General features: G+C 34.9%; 1 protein-coding gene across 2 annotated transcripts in view; it reads left to right on the forward strand.

The window, feature by feature from the left end:
- Window positions 1-15,764, forward strand: part of sema4f (sema domain, immunoglobulin domain (Ig), transmembrane domain (TM) and short cytoplasmic domain, (semaphorin) 4F) — a 138,107-nt gene that overhangs the window by 69,448 nt on the left and 52,895 nt on the right. The window lies entirely within an intron of this gene.

Below are 15,764 nucleotides of genomic sequence, written 5' to 3' on the forward strand. Positions count from 1 at the left end.
GGAGAAAACAAAATTAAACAAAATCCAATCTGGCACTGGAGCCTAGAACAACAATGAGACAAGTCAGGAGAATGACCACATTGTACAGTGGACATAAACAACTGACAAGACATACAATTAACATGAGAGAAATAAAAAGAGAGATAAATGAGGAGAAATCTGATGGCTGGTGTGAATTGTGACACAATAAGGATCAAAGATGCAGTATGTAAGTTTGACACCCAGTGGTTGAACTAGGTATTGCACTCCTGGTTCACAACACACGCAAGTGCAGGTTGCCAGATTGAAGACATCAACAGCAGTGTGCCTGACTATGAAGCCTAAAGGCCGATTACTTTCCATATAACTGAAAGCAGCAGCCTATAGTTTACCTCAGATCTTGAAATCAAATAAAGCAACTTGTGGTGTTGAAATATAATTGGCTAAACTGGTATTCGGCGGGTTAAAGAGACCAAAGCAAAGACAGATATTCCGCCACTTAATGCACATTTTTAAAGCAGACTTTCTTACTTCAGCATTGTTTTTAAGAAAAACAAAAATGTTCACATAGCATGTTTCTTAAATATCTGCAAACATATTATGGTGTTTTTATTAAAAGTCAAAAACCTACGTACAGCACCTTTAAAGCCTTTCGCAGATTGTGGAAATTCAGCCATGATTTGGTCATTTGAGACAAATTTGTGCAATCCTAAAAGATTCCTGAAATCCTAAGCTAAAATCTGTTGTCTTTGATAGTTGGTTTGACCAACGCTATCTCACAGCAAATTGTAACTTTGATTTAGTGGCTAATTCGTATGAATTCATGCAATCTTATTTGAACATTTTAGTATGATTTGCTCATGCTCCAATAACGGTTGCGTTCTGTGCCACGGCTCCTTTAAAAAATCAAACTTTTTTATATGAATCAGCTAAAATAAATTTGTACGAATTAGGCACTAAACTGACAAAACGTAAATAAGTATGTTTCCTTGAGAAATCAGGCTAGTTTGACATGTTTACAATAGCCATTTATGGTCACTTTACTTTTGATGTGAGGTATCATTTCAGAATGCAGGTTACTAAATGTGTCATGGATGGATGACGTCAAACTCCAGGTGAATTTTCTTCATTATCTTTCTTTGGTTCATCTTTGTAGTTGTTCTAACTATCATTATGAGAACTGAGATCTTACAATGTGTCATATTAATGCAATCTGACATGTTACAATCATTAAGGATTATTGAATGGAAGAAACAATGAGAGGGTGAGTTGAGATAGTAAAGAGCATTTCAAACTGTCAAAACAATGTCATGTGCAAAGAAAAAACTAAATATAGAAACAACAAACACAAGTACAACAAGCAGGTGATCAAACCAGAACCATGCATATAATGATAATGATAATTTTTTTTTTTTTAAAAAGATTTTCCTCACCACAAACTGCTCTGACATAGGTACCAATTTATGTCAAACAACCAAATATTCCAACTATAAATTTATCAAAAGATGCACAAGTAAGGCTCTTGTAGAGTGAACAAAAATATAAAGATTTTCCCAGGTTAATTTTAGTTCTGACGTTTCTCATTTTTTCTCATTGACTTTGAAACACACTGACATAAAATGCTCACTTAAAATTAGCTATAATGGAAACAATTATTTATTTAGCAATACATTTTTTTGAAATCTCTCCTTTGCATGACTCTAATCTGTGATGATTTGTCCATTTGATGACCCAGTATGTTGTGAATTGGTCTACTTTATGTAAAAATTAAAGGTCTGTCAATTTTGCTGTGTCCCTATGCACATACTTAAACTACGTCCTGAAAGTATATACTTTTTTGTGAAGAAAAAGCACATACTTTTTTGTGTGCAACAAAAGTATGCAAGTTTTGCGACATACTACTTGCTAATTAACTGAGCGTTATGTTTCTTAGTTATGTCCCCTGTCAATCTTCTGGATGCATCATCCACATTTATTTTATATTAAATTACCTACCTAACTGGAGACACAGCAGCAGGTTCCGGTTAGTTTGCTAGCTTTTCAGAGAAATCTATTCTGTAAGTTTGTTTACACTTTTTTTTACCCAAGTGTGTAGTTTATTCATTCTAATATTAGTGGTTAGAGTACAGATGGTTCTAAACTTACATGCTAATTCTATTGTCATTTACTATTTAGGATGGATAGTATGCAAATTTGGATGCAGAACCTTACTAGATTACAGCTTTTCAAATGTTAAAACAAATAGCCATGGCATATTTGTTACCCCAATGCCTGAATAATACTGATAAAGCACTGGCTGATTTTAAAAAGCGTAAAAACACCCTTAAGTGTTTTTATATATTATGTGTGTATTATGACCTGTAGTAAGCCAAAGTGAGATCCACCTTTCAGAGGGATTCCCAAAGAATATCATGTGTTTTCCTTTGGCGTTACCTTGCTTGGGCGTTACCATATGACCTGTTGCAGTGTCTTTGTATTGAGCATCACTAACTGTAAATTTGTCAAATTAACTCCAATTTTAAAAAAGTGTGAAAATAAAGTCCGTATAAAGTGTGTATATGGATCAGTGCCTCTTTAAGGCAATCTTATTAAAAAATGAACTAGACCTCACCTCAGATTTTTAAGCAAATATAGCAGATGCAGATGATTAAATTCTCCCATTGCCTGAAGCTTCAATGCTCAGCAGGCAGCTGCAGCTGTTCTGGTCTATGTTGAATTTAATCTGTCAAGTGAATGACATTGCTTGCATCATGTTATTATAACCAGTTACCATTTTAAGAAATGCGATGAGTTAATATACACATACAAGTTTACAGTATGTCTGCCAGTTAAGTTAGCACTTTATAGGTGTCTTCATACAGTCTCGCTAAAAGAAAACCTGTTACATTTTTGGAAAATTGTACCTAACAGGCTGGGTTTTTCTGTTTCGATTGGTCATACACACACACACACACACTTTGCTATTTGTTGTTAGTTTGTGTGTGTGTTCTTACGAATCCACATCTTACAGAAATACATCTTTCATTATGTCTCATAACAAAAGTGCATGCTTAGTAAGTACATTCCTCTCTTGTTTTAAAATATGAAGATTCAGACATGTGTAGTAGTTTTGTCAATCAGACCTGGTGCTGTCTGTCTGAGCCACTCTGGCTGAATTGTGGCCATCCTAAACCCATATTTTCTGGAGAGCACAGCATGTGCTTTAAAGATGTTTTGTACCACATACACAGAGGCAAACCAAAATAAATAAGTTGCAGATGTGGCTGCTTTTATTTGAATCACAAGCCTCCTTATAGGTCTGTCTGTGTGTGGTGCTGTGTTTAATGGTCTGAACAAAGATTTATTTGAGTTTGATGTGTATTATTCAGAAGTTGGTGTCACTAAGATTGTTTTAGGAAAGAAATTTATATTTTTTATTTAGCAAAGATTCATTTAAATGGATCGAAAATTGTAAAATAATGTCAAAAGTTTTCAGTTTAAAATAGCTAAATGCTTTTTATCTGAAATTCCTGCTCATTAAAAAAGTTGACAAAAAATGTGTCTTAGTATATACAGAAAAATATTAAGCGGCACAAATGCTGCTAATAACAATAATAAACATGTTCTTGTGCTCCAATTGCATATATAAATTACATTCTAAAATACATAAAAATATAAGACAGCTATCTTAAATTATATTATTTCACAATACATTAATTTACTGATGTTTGTTCTTACCAGAGAACAGAGACCAAGTAAGATGATGCGTGCGTGTGTGTGTTTGTGTTTGTGTGTGTGTGTGTGTGTGTGTGTGTGTGTGTGTGTGCGTGTGTGTGCGTGTGTGTTCGTGTGTGTGCGTGTGTGTGTGTGCGTGTGTGCGCGTGCGTGCGTGCGTGCGTGTGTGTGTGTGTGTGTGTGTGTGTGTGTGTGAAATCTGTTATGTCTGTCTGACTGACTCACTTTCCAGGGTTATCACTGAAACATGACATTGTTATGTCCCATTTCGAGGTCTCCAGACATATGCCTGATTATTTTAACACACCATGGGTGGAAAATAAATGAGATTTTATCTACCGTGTAGAATATTTTTTTAAATATAAAACTGCTACATTGTGTTATTGCTGAAAAGTCAGTTACCCAAAAACTGCCTTTTGAAACCGTAATGGTGAAACAGAGGCTGTCCTGTGTGTGTTGAGTCTTCAGTTCTCTCCATACAAATGTTTGGAATGAAAATGGAAGTCATTAAATAGTTCATGTTAATATCTATCGATCACAGATTATGGACGTTTGAAAAATATGAGAATAGTCTGAGATGTTTTTAGTTCTTTAAAGGAGAATATTTACTCTGGTCTCTTTGTTATCCATTTAACCACATTAAGAGTAGTAGTAGATCTTGTTGATATGACATACTGCACAGTTAAAACCAGAAGTTTTCATACACTGTATAAAAAGGCACATAACCATTTAAAAAAAGTCAGATGTTAAAGTGACTAAACTTTTTCTCTTTTAGGTAAGTTAGGATTATCAAATTTGTTTCTGTTATGTTTAATAGCAGAATAATGAGAGAGATATTTTTTGAGAAATTGTTATTACAAATGACAAAAATATAGAACAGCGGAGAACCTTCCCAGGAGTGGCTGACCAAAATTACTCCAACAGTTCAGCGACAACTCATCAAAGAGGTGGGAAACTCTTTACAACAGATTCAGAATTATGTTTAATGATCAAGTTTAACTTCATTACAATATTATTGCATTATGTTTTGCTTTGATGAAATTAAAGAAATGCAATAAAGAAATAAGATTTTTTTTATTTTCAGGATTTCAAAAAACAACATCAAAATTAACGTGCACAACGTGCCCCTTATCTGGGCAACAAACAGTGCAATAAAACGCAGTCTGCCATTTCCATTTCAAGATCAGCTCGAGTCATTCCTGGGAATGTGCTCAGCCAACACAATCTCACGGCAATTCGTAACTTTTTCATTTAGTGGCTAATTCGTATGAATTCGTACAATCTAATTCGTACAATTTAGTACGATTTGCTTTTCCCCCAATGACGGTTGGGGTTAGGGGTTTGCACATCAACGATCGCACCTTGTAAATAATTACCGTTAAGTGAGTGATCGGGATGGGCTTCTTAGAATTCTCTCAGGGAGGGAAAATGAGAAAGCGTGCCCCGCTGTACATCTTTGGCAAAGACAGCTTGCGCTCCATGACGCATCACACAGCCGCCGGTTTGTTTACAACAGCTACCTGCCTGGCATCCCGCCCTGCTGATAGAAACGTGTGTCGCAGGCTATGACGCAAATCTTCGTTGACAGAAATGTTGAAATTAAATATTTTACACACTTTTACAGCATTAGAAAACGTTAAGATTGTTTGTCCTCCTATAGAAACCATATTAAAACAAAAAATATATTTTCCTCCCTCATCGTTTTCCATTTTCAAACATTTTTTGAAAAAGTTCCAGGGAGCCACTAGGGCAGCGCTAAAGAGCCGCATGCGGCTCTAGAGCCGCGGGTTGCCGACCCCTGGTACATCCGAATGAACGTGAAACTTAGCGCAACATGCACGAGCGCAAAACTCCTCCCTGCCTTCTCCCCCGTATGAATATGCTAATGACTCTACTTTGGCTAAACCCAACGAAAAAGCAAGCAAAAAGAGAAACTTTGAACAGAATGTGAATTGGAGGTGCTACTTTCGGAGGTAGACCAGAGAAAAACAGTGTTATTTGCAAGTTTGTCCTCCGGAATTAACAACAAAACAAAAAAATCAAGTGGGGAGAGTTTAGCTGATGTAGTTAACACTGTTGGGTCTGAACATTACACAGTGTGGATTTAAAAAATAGATAGTGAGATGTATAGGTGCAAAATGTTGTAGTACCCTTAACACTCTGAGTGCCGCAGCTAGAAAACGCATGTCATCATGTTTTGACACGTTCGAGCATGAACTCGGTTCGAATCCAGCGTCTGATGAAGTATTTCTTCTTTTTTTCCCACGCTACATATCAGATTTTGCCTACCATTAATCACGTGGAAGACAAGTAGGAATCATTAATAAGTTTGTGCATAATATTTTATTTGCACATTTATTGAATGGAAATGTTTCTGATTCACGTATGCAAATTCATCTTTAGATAGTGTCTTTATAGCATTGTGCGTGCAGTAGATAGCTCCGATCACATTGGGAAAACAGGCGATCACTGCAAATTGCGCTTTAATGTTTAGCTGGTCAACTGCATGGTATGGAAACCTTATATACCTGCTAGATGAACCCCTCATATACAGCTGCCATTACACGGCTCAGACACTTTGTAGAGTGCAATTTAACAAAACTGCCTCTAGGAGTCGCCAATGGAAATAAAACAGGCACGCACAAAAATGTGCATACGCCAGCCATGAAGCTGGCGTGGAGCTGCGCACATTCTCACGTTCATTTCATGGTTAGTAAATCCAAACGTGAGCGATTCTGAGCGTGAAACCTGGCGTACACAAAGTTTTTGTGCGTACGCAGCGTTGTTACATGAGGCCCCTGATGTTGTTCCACTCCATCATCTACAGTATGTTTAACCAATAAATGGAAAGAGACTGGCAGGTAAACAGACACACAAACTGGCAGTAGGAGTTACTGCAGACTGTGTTTGGTGGTACCAGCATTTAGTGAGATTAAAAGCCCATGACAGTCTTAAGTACTAAGAACAGCTTTAAAACTGACCTGATGACCCAATGACACACTGTGCTTATAAATCCAGCTTTAATACAGATGTCCTTTCTAACCAGGTCACAGTTGACTTCAGAATTTGCCTGTTTGTGATATATTTGTGTTTAAACTTGTGAAAATGTTGATGAGGGTTTATTCATTTCAAATTTTTATAATTTGCATTAGTGCAATTATGTGACACTACCACAAGGGCATCAATCAGTATCACAGTTAAGATATTAAGTATCAGCTCAACTAATTCAAATAAAACATATTAAATCACTGAGCCAAATCTGAATGGATCATGATCATAGTGGATCATATTTTGGCTTTGATTTATATTTTTTAAAAGGATGAAAGCTGGGTTACTTGCACAAATGGTTAAAGTAGTTGGTAGTCAGAGAATAAGGTGCACACATGTTTTACCCAAGATGATTCATAAGTTTGAAAAAAGATTTCTCAGTACTTATCATATAATTATCAAGATTGTGCTAGTTTTTGATGTTCAAGAGCTTTGGTCCCACTCTGTTTGATAATCCTCTTGAGCAGGAGTGAATTTAGGGCAAGTGCGATTAGTGACGGCCCCTACACGCATATGATATTCTCCAAATAGACTGCTATGGAGAGAAATAAGAAAACAACGCAAAGATTATCATAACAAACATAAAGCAATGGATTGTTACCTTTGGGGCATGTGCAAAGACCAAGGGCCAAGGAGGGGTATTTGGAGTTCTTTATTAAGTAGCAACTTACTAAAACAATAATTAAAAATAAAACATATTAAGGTAAACTGTAATCTAAAATATGCAAGTTACAATTTTTCAATTGTAAAGTCAGTCATTTGAATTTTAACCACATATGCTATATGAGTTCAAAAAATAAGTTTCTGGCCTGATGAAGGTCAGGTAACACAGCCAACCACTTCAAAATATGTATCAATAATAAACTGTAAATTTGTCTTCTTTATGTTTCTTCTTAATGCCACACTCATTTAGATTTGCTCTAGTCCTGTTTTTCTCCAACCTTTAAGTCTGTTAATCTCAGCTTTTGGGAGGGAGCTGCTAACTGAAGACCACTTCAAAGAGTTTCACCAAAAGCCAAAGCGATGAGCTTTTGAAGACTCCAGCACTAAGCCAAAGAAACACAGTTAATCTTAGCTTTAGTATAGATTATTGCAGGTTTAGTTGCAGCACAGTGTGGCTGTGTGTGACACCAACACAAACACAAAGTGTCATGGTGTTAATTTGTTTCTTTTAATGACAGCAGTAAATAATGAACTGTACAATAATACAAGCTAAAAATTAACATTAATTTGTATGTCTTTTTTTCACAAAGGGCTCTATTTTAACAATCCGTGCGCAAAGTGCAAAGCAAAGGGCGCAAAAGCAATAAGGGCATATCGGAATCCACTTTTGCTATTTTAGGGATGGAAAAATCCACTTTGCACCGTGGCGCATAGTCTAAAAGGGTAGAGCTTATTTTCTTAATAAGTTATAGGTGTGTTTTAAGAATAAACCAATCAGAGTCTCATCTCCCATTCCCTTTAAGATTCAGTTGCGTTGTGCCATAGCACAATTGCTATTTACATAACGGACTTTGTTAGTGGAAAAACTGAGCGTTTTACTTGCAAGAAAACAGTTAAACAGAGCATCTACAGCGTGAGAATGAGAGATGAGCCTTCTCATTATTTACATTCAATTTCACTCTCGTGAAGAGCAAAACTTTTTGTACACACAGACATTAATTAACCTATACATAATTAATTTTGTTTGTTAAGGGCAAAGATTTGTTTTAAAACTATTTCTAAATTCAGTTCTAATTTCCAGCAAAAGAATAAATAAACAATAATAACGAAGTACACATGCTATGCCCCATATGGTCTTAAACCTTACAGGTGGACAAATCTAGGCTTGTTTTTGATAGGGCCTAAAGTGTGCAACTTTTACATTACTTTAAATTTAAGTAATTAATTACAAAATGACAAACTATGTAATTTGGAAACATTGCAAATGATGGAAGAATTCAACATGTCTCAATCAACAAAAAGTTTAGAGCGCACATTTAATGCTTAAGAACTTAAAATACACACTTATAAATCTATTACTTCTTTACTAAAAGGAAACAGGCCTATAAACTACTATTTATAGCAATAAACATATTACAGGAAGTTATATTATTAAAAATTATTGTTTAAATATATTATTTAGGTTTTATTTATCTAATAAATCCAGCCAGCTTTTATTGAACTTGCAATAATGTTGAAAACACATAACTTTCAGTTGTTAAATGTAAAAAGTACCTAAATACATGCAAGACCATTCCAATATTTGCCTCCAACTATTGACATCAGATTTCTCAATGACAGAGAGAGAGGGGTTTGCACTCGCGATATCTTTACTGCTTTATTTATTTAACCTAAGAAATGTAATGTAAGAACGTCACTGTGCTTCTCACAATCTGTTCTCTTGCTCAGAACTGATATAAATTTGCGAGAGACTCTTGGGGCGTCTGGCAGAGGTCATAAGGTTGGATGAGACAGTAGATAGGGGCGATCACACCACTCGTGTCATAGCAGCTCAAAACGATGGAAATACAATGGCAACAAAGAGAGTATCACTCACACAAGTCGCGCCAATAGACTTTATTAACAGGTCATACCGCATCTGTAAATATTTTAGCTGCTATTAACTTGACTTCAAGGGGGGCGGAAAAAGCCACTGGGAGTGTGGTGCGCCCCACTAATATAATGATAGGGGAAACACTAAACTTATTTTTATATACAACTTTTTTGGTTTTCCTTGGATTGCAGATGTAGAAACTGTTATTGTAAAAGCTTATGTGTATTATGCTGTGGTATAAATTGTCCTTGAGGTCTAATTTCTTATATTTTCACTCATGATCATAAATAATAATAATAATAATAAATGATCAAATCAAATCTTTATAAGTGTAATAAAATTTTACAACTATATTGGTTAATTCGGATACAAATAAAATTAAACTTTTTAGAGTAAAATTTTGATACAACATTTTGCAATAATTTTAAGGTTGTGGACTGTAAACCAGCATGTTTGTTCGCATTTGCATTTTTAATCGATTCTATGTGTAAGCGTAGTGTTTTTAACGCTTGCAAATGAAGGTTAATGAGAAACTGGACTATAAAAGGATTAGTGTAAAAACAATATCTTTTTAAGAATGTATTTGATCATGTTTGTTGATTATAGGCCGTACCAACATTTGCACATAGCAAAATGAATGTGAATATATTTGTAGAATGTGCCAAATGAAAATGAGTCAAAATGTTTACAAGTGAACTTAATCTCAACTAAACACAGACTGAATCTTTTATTATTACATATTATGATCTCAAACACCCAGTTCATCTGCTGGAGGACCATTCTTACTAGAAAAGAAATCACTTCCTGGCAGTTTTTTTTTACTGCAAGCAGAAGATGCAGTTTACTTGTTTGTAGTTATTTCTGCACATAAAATAAACAAATATAATATTAGGTATTTCAACAAGCAGCATTGAAAGTACTGTGGTGAATGGCATGTTACACATAACTAGTCCAAAGGAAGCATTTGAATAATATAAAGATCACTTGAAGACAATGCAGCCTAGTTAGCCTCTAGAGTGTAACATGACTGCATGGGTTGTGCATTCAGGATGCACATCCCAGGATGTTGGATCAGTCAATGACTTCTGCCATCAATCACCACACACACAATGTGCTTTAGTGTAACAATGTGAGGTGGTAATGTCAAACCCAAAGCAAATGTCTCTCTTAAGTCTGTTGCATGATCTGTATAACTGATATAAGTCAGTCTGTTTGTATGTTTGTGATGCAGCTAGTGAAAATATTTTGTGATTGTTATTTTTTTAATAAATTGAATTGTGAATGTATTTGTTTTTGACCTAACTCTGTTGAATGCAAATGAAAAATTCATAACAAGAGGACACAATACAACGTGACCTTCTTTTGTTAAACTCTGCAACATACACGCACACACCAGCAGCCACACTGTATGTGCAGCTGGTAAGCATCTATCTTCCAGCTGTGTTTTGAGCATGGCTATAAGTTGGGGGTGGGGTTGGGGGTTTTGTGGTGGATTGAATGAGCAGTATTGATAGAGACCTAACTCATTTTGTAAAGGGTGATTAATGTACTAAAAATATAAAAAGAAAATTGCATGAACTTCACTCACTGTAATTCTGTGTCTTAACAATATCACTTTTTTATTAGATTATGCTGATCAACTTGAAACTCATGTCCAAACCAGACGTTTAAGTGCTGCAGCAGATGTGTACAGTATTCAGTGAAGTTCTGAATGATATAAACACATTTTATTTGGGCATTACTTTTTCTAAATAAGTAGTCTTATTACTGAATTTAAAATTCATCACCACATAAAATATTCCCGGGACTTTTTTAGCGTTTTTTTGTAATAAACAGCAATATTTAACTAATGAAGAGTTCAGACGCAAAAAACCTCTGAGTGCCATCTGAGATTTCCATCAAAAATTTGCATTATTCTTAGCCTCCTTTGTTTGTGCTGAGTTATTTCACTTTGAAGACCATGAAAAGAACTTATTCTTTGTCATAAAAGTGAAATGACTTAAACTCAGCTGATCTAACTAACCAAGGTGTTCAAGAGTAGTGTTTAACACCTTAATTAGTTGGATCAAATTTGAACCAGGGGTGGAGCAAAACTGGTCAGAACTGTGGCCCTTCAGGAATTGAGTTTTGAGACCTATGGAGCATGAATTCAAGTGCGTGCCGTTTAATTTAAAAGGATGGTGGAAACATCCACAAAAACCTCCCATCCCTTTCCCAACATCCTTTCACCTCCTCAATATTATCATTAATAGTATTACTTTTCCTTTTGTTACCATTATTATTATTATTACTGTTCTGACTTGTCCCCCTGTTATCTCCTCATTATTATTATTACAAGTATTTCTACCATTGTCATTATTCAGCTTTGCTGTAGATGTTGTAGTTGTAGTAGTAGTAGTGGAAGTTGTAGTAGTAGTCCTTGTAGTACTATCGATTGTAGTTGTACTTGGAATTGTTGAAATAGTAGTAGTAGTAGTTTCTGTAGTGGTAGATGTCGTTGGTATAGTGGTATCAGAAGTAGTAGAGATGTAGTAGTAGTAGTAGTCTTTGTCGGTGTAGTAGTATCAGAAGTAGTAGATGTTGTTGGTGTAGATGTTGTAGTAGCAGTAATTGATGTGGTAGTATCAGAAGTAGTAGTAGACATTGTTGTAGTATTATCTGTTGTCGTAGACGTTGTAGTATCAGTTGTAGTAGATGTTGTTGTAGTAGTATCAGTTGTAGTAAACGCTATAGTAGTATCAGTAGTAATAGTAGTCATTGTTGCAGTAGTATCAGTAGAAGAACAGTAGACAACGTAGTAGTAGTAGTCGTGGATGTGGCTGAAGTAGCAGCAGTGGTGGTTGTTATATTAGTAACTTTCTGTAGTAGTTGGTGTAGTACTCGTGATTTATTATTGTTGTTGTCAGATCTTATTACTGTTGTCTTTTCTTTTCACTGTCATTCTTACTATTATACATTACAAGCATTGTTGTCACTCCTTACCACTGACTGGTTTCTTTCTATCTTTTTTATTTATATGTATGATGCTTGCTTCATTTATTGATTTTTATTGTCCCTTATGTATGTACTCTGACCTGTCTACCAAGTTATCTTTACCTGCACACACACGCACAAATACAAACACACACACATACACGCACCTGCCAGTACCTGACTGTATTGTTGCTGTTTTTGTTTTTTGTTGTTTTTGTTTGTTGATGTTTCATTTTCTTTGTATTTGTATGATCTTAATTTGTGTACCTTTTTGCATATTCCTAAAAAAATTTAAATAAATAATTCCCACCGGTATGGCATGGGAGAACCACCCATTAGATTGAAAGCATTTTATCTTTACTTTTTTATAGAAATATATTTATTTTTGCTTGATTTATTATAAAAAACTTTGTTTTTCCACCAGAAAATGTGAAAGAAATACAGATTGTAAGTTGTATATACTGCCAAATAAACATACAGAATGTTAGGATGAACAGCAACTCCGCTTTGCATTTTGTCTCGCACATCACATATCGTGAAAATATCCAACATATATATCTGTCCTTTGGTTTAATTGTTGTATTAAGTAAATGTGACAGCATTCTTTTAAGTTTTAAGTGAGCCCTTTATTCTTCTATGGTGTACTTTGTTTCGACTATAATAACTGACAGCATTTCAGCAGATTAAACAGCCCGCCTGGTGGAAAAGAAAGGAGTAAGCACAGTCACTGAGAGGATGTGGCAGCTGTTTAAAAAATGTGGAGCAGTTGAATCCCGTGTTGCCTGAATTTAAATTACAGTAAAATAAAGACAATATGTTATAGTGCATTGTTTTCTGGAAGAGTAAGAACATAGTATTTTATGAGCTGAAAAGCAGAATACAAATGTATTTATTAAGTTAGATGAAGTTTCGGGTTATGTTTTAGTTTTGATAATGTCCTAAATTATGTGCCAAATTATGAAGTGAATTATTAGTACAGTTACCATTAGCTAATCAGGGAGCAGTTTCAATGAAAGGATGCTTTATCTGGAAGAGGGATCAGTTTTAATGATAAAATATACAACGTTGGCCACAGCTCAATCTTAAAACTAATCTTTTGCAATCGAGGGGGGAATATTGTTTCTCTCGGCAGTGTTGCAAGTGTTTGCAGTCAAGTCAATTTAACATTGGTATTTTTTATAGCCTCTCCCCCTCGAGGCCACCTGCCATTACAGATTATGTCAAAAACACTTGTGTGGTCAAATGAGGCCTCATTTTTAGGTCTTTCTCTAAAGAATTTAAACATAGCACAATTAGCACAACACATCAATGTCAAGTGTTACACAGAGAAATTGCATCAAAAATGCATAGATGCAACTGTTTTGACATTTATTTTCACATAAAATCCAGAAGGAAACATTTTCAGTTAAAACAAATATATTAAGCAGCACAACAGCTTTACTTTGGTAATCAGAAGAAATAATTTGTCAGAAGCAAATCAGAATAGTAATTATAGAATGGAATACATACAGCTGTGTCATCACATGTATATTTTCTGTAGTATATATGTACAGTAAAATACAATCAAAAATATTTGAGTGTTAAAACAAGCTCTTACATGGCATGGCATACAGTTTTTTGGGGGGGTGGGGGTGGGGGGGGGGAGTTAAGATGCACTGCCATACAATGAAGCCCATGTATAGTTATTTAGGGTTCAATGTAGTTTTCTATAGAACTCTTAGTGTCTTGCAGTTTGCACTAATAAATATTTTTTGAAGAAATGTGCCCTAAAATGTTTTTTCAATGGCATCACTGTGAAAACTTTTTTGGAACTTTTGTTTTCAGGAGTGCAGTTTGGAAAAACAGCATTAAAATACTTTTTATTCTGAGATGATAACACAGTTATTTTTTTGCCTCCATGGCAAAATGTTCTTCAAAAGTGATTCATCAGTGATTCACTAAACCTTTTCATAGAAAAGCAGAGTAGCATATCTAAAACCAGCTGTAAAAAGGGCACTATTTGACAGGTGGTGTATTTTAAATTAGATACAGAATTTAGTACTTAAAGGGGTTCCCTTGTGAATATTAATTACACTTATTGTGCTATTTAGAACCACTTTGTTTAGAGTGTTGCCTGTTTGTGTTTTTTTTTTTTGTTACTTAAAATGTTCTGTTTGTTAAGAGTAAACTACTTGGTTGTTAGCTACATATTCTGTGTTGAATGGTGAAAAATCTAAAGGGATTTGACAAAAAGTGATGGATCATATACAACCCTCTACCACCAGACTCTTGACAAGCAATAAGACTCAAAGTCTTATTCATACCTTGTCACAAAAATGTTCAAGGTTACAGAAGTAACCCTACGTTCCCCGAGGAGGGGAACGGAAGTGCTATACTCCGTACTTGGATTTAACATCAAATCCAGTTATAGCACTGGAGTTCCCCAACCGAAGGGGAACCAAAGCTATACAAATGAAAGTTATGTTCTATTTAAACTCATAAAAAGTATTATATGTTGTTTAAGTGAAGCAATATGTGCCTTTCTTGTGACTGAGAAAATATTAGATTTGCTTATAGAGAGAGAACAAGTGTACATTTATTCTATTTTAATTATTCTATTAAGGTTTAATGATCAGTTTCAATGTGTAATATAAGCTTCATTTACCCAACAACGCTGTTGTCATTTTTGTGTTGTAACATTACATTTACTGCAAAAATTGAAGTTTGTCCATTTTTGTAAAATAAACCACTGACCCTAAAGCAAATTTTTCTGAATTAAAAAAAAAAAAAAAAAACTGAATGATGGACCATATACACCATTATGTTTATTTTTTTCAGTTAAGAAAAAATAGTTTTTTTCAGTTTTTTTTTTTTAGCTAAGAATATTAGCTCTTTAAGCAGTTTTGCTAAATGTAATTGTATTTCTTGGAACACATAAGCAAATGCATAAAAACAGTGCTTTAAACACTTCAGCTCTAATAAAATGAATTTTGCTGCTCTCTCTTCTTCAGTAGTGTTTTGCTCCTTGATTGACAGATTTAGTTTTAGAGTACATTATTCAACAGTAGAGAACCCCCGTCCTAAAATGGCAATTCCCATAATCCCTCAGCAGCCAGAGCCAATCACAGTGGATTTATGTAGACTACATCACACTCTGTGTGGTTGTACAGCAGCAGAGAAGGAAATGAAGGAAATCAGTGTGATTTTAGGAGTTTGTCCATGATAATTCTGTAAAAGAGAAAGAAAATATGTTACAGAGTGATAAGTAGAGACCAAATTCACCCATACTCTCTTCTCCTTTTTTTAACATAACACCCCCCCCCCCCTCGTCATCTATGATTAATGTGCTGAGACTGAATGAATGATTAATGATGGTGACAGCAGTTGGATTTGGCTGCTGTATCAGCCTATGACAATGCAGGACTGAAACCTTAGTGACAAGATCAATTCGTCTAAAGAGTAAGAAATGTAACATTTGTTTTTTTCTTTTCCTGCTGAACATTTCTAAATGTGTTACATCTTTTCAGTGTTTTTG

Source organism: Danio rerio, chromosome 7 (genome assembly GCF_052040795.2).
Source record: "Danio rerio strain M-AB ecotype USA chromosome 7, GRCz13ab, whole genome shotgun sequence".
Lineage (NCBI taxonomy): Eukaryota > Metazoa > Chordata > Actinopteri > Cypriniformes > Danionidae > Danio > Danio rerio.